General features: G+C 43.2%; 1 long non-coding RNA gene across 1 annotated transcript; it reads right to left on the minus strand.

The window, feature by feature from the left end:
* Positions 1-1,752: 1,752 nt before the first annotated feature.
* LOC142777503 (uncharacterized) lies at positions 1,753-7,477 on the minus strand. Its single transcript, XR_012888141.1, has 3 exons — positions 6,919-7,477; positions 5,285-5,378; positions 1,753-1,852 (listed from the first exon to the last, which is right to left on the minus strand). It is a non-coding gene; the product is annotated as an uncharacterized LOC142777503 (long non-coding RNA).
* Between the last annotated feature and the right edge of the window lie 1,385 nt (positions 7,478-8,862).

Below are 8,862 nucleotides of genomic sequence, written 5' to 3' on the forward strand. Positions count from 1 at the left end.
TATCTTACCGAAAGCTTGAACGTCTCCCCAAGCAGCTAACGAGAGTCTGCGCTTCTTTGAAAGCGAAGCGTGACCAATTTGAGGCCTTATTCGCAAAATCAGGCGTTGTATAGGCAAACAGCACTTGGCTTGGACGAAAAATTTCACTTCGTTGCCAATCGTATAGTCATGTTCAAAACTGTATACAAAACATTTATTGACAAAAATAAATTGATAAGTTCACCGACAAGGGAATTATTACAGACAACCAGCGTGAAATTGACGAGTTAGCCTTGTATATTAAAACATGTTTACGTATTATCAGCACCGAATGAAGTTTGAGCAGCGGTGCACGTGCTGCAGTTTGCAGCTTCACGATTTGAGATGCGCTCATGCCATGTTCGCCGCTCGTGCACCATGCACATTCATGATTTCAATCCGCAATGCTGCTGCTGGTACATTGTAAGGTTGCCTAGCCGAATGTGCGTGCATGTCAAATGTGATCGACTGTACGGTGCGCACTCTACCGTTGTTGATTGATATGTGGGGTTTAACGTCCCAAAACCACCATATGATCATGAGAGACGCCGTAGTGGAGGGCTAGGCGAATTTTGACCACCTGGGGTTCTTTAACGTGCACCCAAATCTGAGCACACGGGCCTACATTTCTGCCTCCATCGGAAATGCAGCCACCGCAGCCGGGATTCAAGCCCGCGACCTGCGGGTCAGCAGCCGAGTACCTTAGCCACTAGACAACCGCGGTGGGGGGCTATACCGTTATTAATGGTCCATGCACTCCGCTGTTCACATTTTCTTTTACGCCGATAGTACGACGATAGTTATTGCGCGAGAACAAAACGACGACACAGAGACAAGAAGGACACGAAGGACCCATTCCACAGTGGCGCAGCCTGATCAGATGGGTGGTTTGGGCAGTTCAAACGCACGTACTTCCCAGTTTTTGTTTAAGTTTTGTATGTGTATATATTTATACGGGCACACAAACAAACAGATGCATGAACATAGATAAAAAGGGTCGGGGCCCCCTTATGAAAAAAAATTAATGTACTTCTATAAACAGGCTAATGTCATTCGACATCACAATCTTTAAACTGTCTAATGTCAGTCTAATGCGCTTTCCTGATGGGTACCTAATGTGAGTGTAGAAGTAATTGGCCACCGTTAGTCTATAGAGTTATGACATTAGAGTTTCTGATGACTATAGTCTAGCGTAAGTCTATAGAGTTATGACATTAGAGTTTCTGATGACTATGGTCTAGCGTATGTCTATAGAGGCCCGACATGAGAGTTTCTGATGACCATTGGCTAGCATTAGTCTATAGAGTCCTGACATCTGAGTTTCTAATGACCGTTGTCTAGTGAAGTGCTATCGAGCATATGCATTAGGTTGACATCAAACATCGCATTGTAGACTAAGGTCCTATGCCATCAACAGAACATTTGCTGAAAAGCAGATCAATAAATCTCTTCGTTATTAATATGAAAGTGTGCGCAAATTGCAGGATTCTAAAAGAAATACCATCAAACCACTTCCACCAACGAACAGATCATAGTTTTTTACACGTGAGAATCTTTCTAAGCCGATAAATAATGCTGCAAGTATATAATGCCTGCATTTGGAAACAGGCATTACATTGTCAAGCAATTCAGTTCAGATACGACAATAAATGGAGCTAGTTCGTCCTTGTTTACAATTCTTGCGAACGTCCTGTTTTATAAGTACAAACAAACAAAGAAACACCAAATGAGACATTTGCAGGAATAACAGCATCTGTATTTAATTTTGGACTTTGCACAGATGATAAAGTCTTTTGTAGCACCGTCGTGGTGGCACCGCTGCTGTATTTAAAACCTGCAAGAGAGAACATAAAACTTAGAAGGCACTGAAGCATCCATTTTAGCGCAGCACATGAATCGACATTACAATTGATGAGTTATGCCTTTTTTAAATGGTGATATACATTTATCAGTTATAATAAATAATCCCTCTGGATTCAATGTCGAACCACATAGCCTTGACTTCATGCTGCGTTGAAAAAAAAAACTAGCCACTATACATCAGTTCAGAGGGCTGCCGATTGATCAGTAATTGGACAGAAGCCAGCTATCACGAACACAGGAATCAGCTGAGTCAGCTTCTCTAAGGGAATATTGCAGAATAACCACCTTTCACTATTCAAATGGCACCCAATGTATGACTACGGCATGCAACAGTGAGTCTATATTCCGCAACTTTGTTTTGCACAAAGCTTCCACATTAACCAATAACTATTAAGGGCTCATGCTTTCACTATTCTTCTTTAAGCGAGAACTATTGAGGGCTCATGCTCAGAGATGCAAAGGCATAGGCGTGTGCAGGGTTTTCCTACACTTGGGTGGCAGGGAGGTTCACCATGGCACTCCCCCTTACTTAATTAGGTAAGCTTCCAATTTCGTAGCCCCCGTCTTAGATAACAAGTTGGGGGAGAGGGGGGCTGCCCCGAATCCTATGCGCACGCCTATGTACAAGATGAAATTGAGCAACAAACAGGCACATAAAGTGTAGAGCTACGTCTAGGTGATACAGCTACACAGCGCTAGTGAAAACAATTAAAAAATTGTGCTTTTTGTAACCTACAGTATATTACACAGATATGCATGTTGTAACATGTTACAGGTTGTTTTTACACATCTTTCTACAAACAAAAGGTTAGAGAAAGCAAGCAAAACATTTTTGTACCCTTGATTACTTTTGCATATTATTCAATAGATAAAAATACATTGTTTAGGTACCTTGAAGAGGTGACAAAAGCTTTATAAAAAAGAAAATATTTTTACCTAGCTCCATGCTTTAGAGTGCACAGTTGCTTTAGAGTGTACAGTACTCGCGGATTGAAACAGGACATTCCTAGCGCGTGGCCGCCAATGCATGTGCCGCTGCTCATGGATGCTCGCGGAACCAGGATGTTGCACTGTTGTATAGAGTGAGGGCGAAAACAGCTAAAGAGCAGGCTTACTCCTTCCGGTCGCTAAAGAGTTGGCACTTAGTTCACAAAGTGCACACTGCCAGCGTGACGCAGCAAGGCTCGCGCTTTTTTGCATGAATGTAGCCTGAATCGATGGGGACTGTGCGAACCATTTATATTGTGACGCTAGCAGACAACGATCTCGATCGGCGCCCTTCGATGATGGGGCACGTAGGCTGCGCAAGTAAGTAATTGGATACCGCTAAGATGTTGCGCCTGAAATGCGCTCGTTGACATAATAAATGGCTGCACAAAAGCATAAGAAGTTTTTCAAGCTTTTTGTCACAACGAAAAAGAAAAGCACCAGCCACGGGCCTGTTTCCGTGCAACAATACAACAATAACTAAGTACTTTCTTGTCTTGCCCCAAGCAGTGAATAGTGTGGCTATTTTGCGAGGCAAGCATTTGTAGAGCTGTCGGCCACAGAAGAACGAGCGAGCTTCTCACATTTTTATTCAACAATAGGCCGCAGTTTGCCCTAACGACACTAATAAATGACATTATTTCCATGTTGCATGAAGGAAAGAATGCCACACATTTTCTTTCTTTTCGAGACAGAAACCACGAAGTAAACTTTTCATGCTTTTGTGTAGATGTTTATCATGTCTACAAAGGCACACAAGGCGCAATCTACTAACCGAATCCTGCGTCTTACTTGCGCAGCATGCGTACTGCATTGCCTAAGCACGCACAACGAGAGGGTCATCTGCTGGCGTGGCAATAAAAGTGGTGTGCAGCGGCGAGCCAGTTTGGTAGACATGCGAATGTGCGTGAGCCTTGCAGTGCTTCCCTGGTAGTGTACACGTGGTGAACTATAGGCCGACAATTTCATAATCGGAAGGAGTAGCCATGCTCCATAGGTCTTCCCCGTATGCCCCTATACCACAACGCAACACATTGGTTCTGCGCGCACCCACGAGCAACGACACATGTACCGTCGGCCACACACTCCGAGTGTCCTGTTTCAATCCGTGAGTACTGTACTTCCAAAAGAGCATGAATTCATTCAACAATTTAACTTTGCAGTCCAACAAGGCTACTTAAGACACTATCACAAAGATTACACTTCTCTGCATGATAGGCCTCTATGTCTTGTGAGCTGTGTTACATAAACACATTCATGGTATTGTCATAGATTGTAGTGGGAACATGTTCCAAGCAATGTGATGAAACATGAGTATGTGCTGCCTCCCAAGAAAAGCTGTCCTTAATTCAGATGATCAGACTCTCAGGCATATTATTATCTGAGGAGGCTTTGTTAGAAAGGAATAAGTACTTGCATGTTGCACGATGTTACTTGAAACAAGATTGCACTACAACTTAAAAAAATACCACAAATCTGCTCATACACTTGAAAATTTGAAAATGAGCTGAAACAACAACCCCCGTGACTTCCTTGAACACGAATTCACCGAATTCTTGCGGCAGATTGTGCACATAGCAAAAGTGTGCTTATTTATATTCAATAAATTTTTAGACTTCAATGTTGTTTGCGGTCCCTTTAAAAAGCACAAAAATTGAAAGACACTCCTACTTGTAAAAAAAGAACTTAGTTAAAAAATGTTTTATTTCGACTAAAAAAATTTAGGTAAAAGCAATCATCACGACAATAGGCGAAACATGAATATAAGTGAAATTTCACTGCACACAATTTCTTGACAGTCCAAACAAAAGAGATGTTGACGGAGGAAACTTGAAAATACCAACAAATCCTTAAAGGGAGAATGTCGCTGCAGCCAACTTTCCAACTTATGTGACATTTAGCACAATGTAACACAAAGACCATGAGAGACGACGCAGCACGTGCCCCAACTTTACACAAAATGGTTAATTGCCACCGAAGCAAAAAAAAATACAGGATAAGCATCATGCCGTAACTTTTTGTGCTTCCGTTGCAATAATTCATTTTGTTTTAAGTGCACCGGTCTCATCCTTGTGTTATATTGAGCTAAATATTACCTAATGTTCAACAAACAATGCTGAATGTTTTTCCTTGTGCAACCCTTTAACAAGAACTTTTGCCTTGCTCAAGACAGCAGTGACAAGGAACAGCTGTTCCCATCATCAAGACGCTTCCAAGTGTGACAACGTTGGCACCGGCAACATTCCATGTTCAAGGATTACAAACCAAATGATGCATGTTCCATGTCCAAGAAATACTGCACTGAAGTGCAGGACATAGGCTTCCCAGACCTAAGCTAAAAGACAGTGTATGCTATACCTCAATAGATGCTATGTGTCCGAAATATCACTCTGTGGTAACAAAAAGAAATGCCTACCACTTAATAAGGCTCGTTAGGGCTTGCACCAAGACTTCTCCAATCGCGCACTGCAACCTGTCCTCTGTGTCGGGACCATGAACAGCTGCAATCGCTGATACATACATAAAAGATACCACAAAATATTACTTTCATACACGACAAACCTTATATCGCACACAGATAGCGAGTACCAAACATGTCTTAGCAAAGTGTATACTGATACATTAACCGTAGCTGTGGCATTGCACGTACGCGTCCGCTTCAGCTACGGGAGGTGCGGGGTTCGATCCCCAGTGCCAGCCGGCTGGCTACGCACAGGTAGCTAAACAGGGTACACGCGGGCTTCGAGGGGCTGTGACGCGTCGCCCCAGTGGTGAAGCTCACTCTGCCTGGAGGACTCTCAACCCGTTGCGCGGGACCCGGTATACTAATACATTAAAGGGTAAATCCTTGAATAAAGGAATCATGGCACAATCAAAACAGGCAATATTGGACTAGCCCCTTCTTGCTGACAATTGACAGAGTGCCAATGAATATTTTGCATTCACAAAACTACGTAATAACACTATGCAGAGCATGCACATGTGTGTGGGTGATCTAAATGATGAAAACAATATTTGCAAAAAGTGCATGAAACGTTTATGCGCCTATGCCGTGTGTAAGAACGAGCCATATATATTGTATTACATCATAAATGTAAGCTATTCAGAAACTGTTGAAACTCTGAAGCAAATTACCATGTAGTTTGACTTTTGTTCACACAAGCTATCTGTAAGATTTCTTTTATTACATAAGCCCTTCGCAAAAATATTAATATTCTGAGACTCTCTGTCAACATCTAGAAACATAGGAATAAGATCTTTTTGCTTCTAATTTACTGCCTCACAAAACAAAATAAATACTAAATTTCTGAATGCTACACATAGGTTATACATCCTCGTCACACAAGCAAGTAGGCAATATCAGTACAACACTGATGTAAAAAAGAAAGCACGGAAATACAACTTGAAGCACCTGGTATGCTTCAAGGAGAAAACAAAGATTTATATAGGTAACAAAAGTTCACACAAATATTGCAACAAAGGGTGTCATGTGTTAGCTTAATTAACTAAATTGAATTCCCATATTCTTCTACTAACACTCGATATCAACATATTTTCACTGCAGCGGTAGGAGCGTACTATTAGTTTCAGCACATAATGTAGATTACTCAAATACGTACACTTCAAGTTAGCTCTCTTAAAATATTTATGAGGCAGCTGGGGTGAAATTCTAACCATAGAGAAATTACAAGAACTTCTGCCACAAGGATTCGGAGTGCAGCCACGAAAACATTCGTGTGTGCTTGACAGAGTTGTGCGTTTTTCTATCTACGTGCCCAGTCATGAGATTGTTTTGCACGTAAAAACGCACAAACTATCGAGTTGGGTGAACGTGAACTGCTCTCGCGACACCAGTATGTTTAAAAGCAGACACTTCTACAGGGCGACAAGGAATCAAAAGATAATCACGTGCAGGAATGACAGCACGACAAGAGACTTGCATGAACGAACGATAGATCACGTAGCGCAACGCGAATATAAAACATGCAATCAACGCACACAGCGACTGTTTCTTACGGTGATATAAAATAAGCCACCTCAAAAACTTACCTGCCTATCGGGTCTCTGGTTCGTCATCCCCACTGTGCCAACAAGCTGCCCGGGTCATCAATTCTTGCATACCATTTGTCACGCAATGAAGTAACCCAGCTACGTAGTTCAGCGACTTTCTCCAACTTACCGAAGTTTGGCATAGGCTGTGCACTCTTCAGTCGCCCGTCAAAAAGCTCACGCTCTCGCATAACATCAGTCACTGCTTGTCACACCAGGGGTCGACCATTGTCTTCGGAAGCACACTCGACATTGAATCACGGAATCACGCGAACAACACGAGTAATCGATAAATCGAAGAAGAAATCACATTTCAGAGCGAACACGAAGGCGCTCGTTCGATGGGGTTGCTTGGAGCAGGCAATGTACGGCGAGTCTTCGTCCGCCACTAGATCAAAGCAGTAGAACTTCCCGACACGCGGAAACTATCCAGTAGAAGAATTCCAAAGGAGGATCAGTATACAATTCACGCAATATATATCAACACGGCAATTAAGTAACCGCGGACTTGCTGCACATGTTCTTGCGTGAAGCTGGTGGTGAGCCCGCAGTACAACTAGGCCTGTTGCAACTGCTAATTTACAAGCTTAACCAAATTGAGTGTGCAGGTGGCAGCACTAACAAACCACTATATAAATATTTTAAAATAACAATCAAGTGTATTTGTAACTTGTCAATCCAAATGAAGCCTTTTTGATTATTAGTTTGCAATATGTGTATTATGAAGTTGTTTTATTTTGTTTTGCATAACAAAAAAAAGGTTTCACAACTCATGTCAGCAGCAATGGCCATCTGTGAGTCTCTGCAAAACAATGACAATAAGTACAGATCTCAAGGGCAATGCTTTTGCAGCAGCGGCTTTGTTCGTGTGCAGAAAAGAATGAATGGCATGCATTCCTGCTCTACAGAGAAGAAAGGTATCTGAGCGGCTGTCCGTTCTTTTGCGTCTCTACGCAGTGGTGTTCTGTACACTGTGCATTCGCGGTTGGTGTTGGTGCGCTGTTCTGTACTTTCTAGCACACTGTAGCTAGGGTTTGGCACACTGAGTCCGTTACCCCTTTCTGCTCTCCCCCCTCCCCGCGCCTTTCGGACGATTTTTTTTGGTGTGGTATACATAGAGCAAAATGACTATTCGCCTACTCCCCCCGCCCTTCCCCGAGATCAACGAGGGATTCCTTTCCTAACCCTCCCTTGTTTTTTTTTTGTTTTTTTATCTACGCCGCTGTCTCTACGTGACAGCTAGCGTTGTGACAGCAAAACAGTGGCGGGGTGAGAGGCATGAATGCGCATTAAAACTTCTCTCTTCCTCTCCATCACGCCTTCGCTCTCCACCACCTACTGGTGGCCGGGAGAGGGGGAGAGGGGCACACATTTAGCAGCTGCCGCTCCCAGTGATATTTTTGTTGTAAAAGTATGACTGATATTTAAATACGCTTTCATATGCTCACTACAACGATACGATGAGTTTATCTCCTGTGCTGCCCTCGGTGTCCACTGAGCCCCACCGTGGTGGTCTAAAGGCTAAGGTACTCGGTTGCAAACCCGCGGGTAGCGGGATTGAATCCCGGCTGCGGCGGCTTCATTTTCGACGGAGGCGGAAATGTTGTAGGCCCATGTGCTCAGATTTGGTTAAAGAACCCCAGGTGGTCGAAATTTCCGGAGCCCTCCACTACGGCGTCTCTCGTAATCATAATGTGGTTTTGGGGCGTTGAACCCCACAAATCAGTCAATCATCGGTGTCCACTGATCGGCTAATGGAATCATCCCCCTCCATGCAAATGGCAAATTGGCACGTATATGAAACTGTTTGGGGTACCGCTTTAGCGTAAGCGATCGACGCTATTCTTGTTAGATTTAAATACATATTCAAAATTTATGCGCGCAAGGTGGTGAAAAACACCCCATGAATGCCCCAGTTAAGTTTGCCTACACATCGCGCTTCTG

The sequence above is a fragment of the Rhipicephalus microplus genome, chromosome X (assembly GCF_043290135.1).
Source record: "Rhipicephalus microplus isolate Deutch F79 chromosome X, USDA_Rmic, whole genome shotgun sequence".
NCBI classification, from domain to species: Eukaryota; Metazoa; Arthropoda; class Arachnida; order Ixodida; family Ixodidae; genus Rhipicephalus; species Rhipicephalus microplus.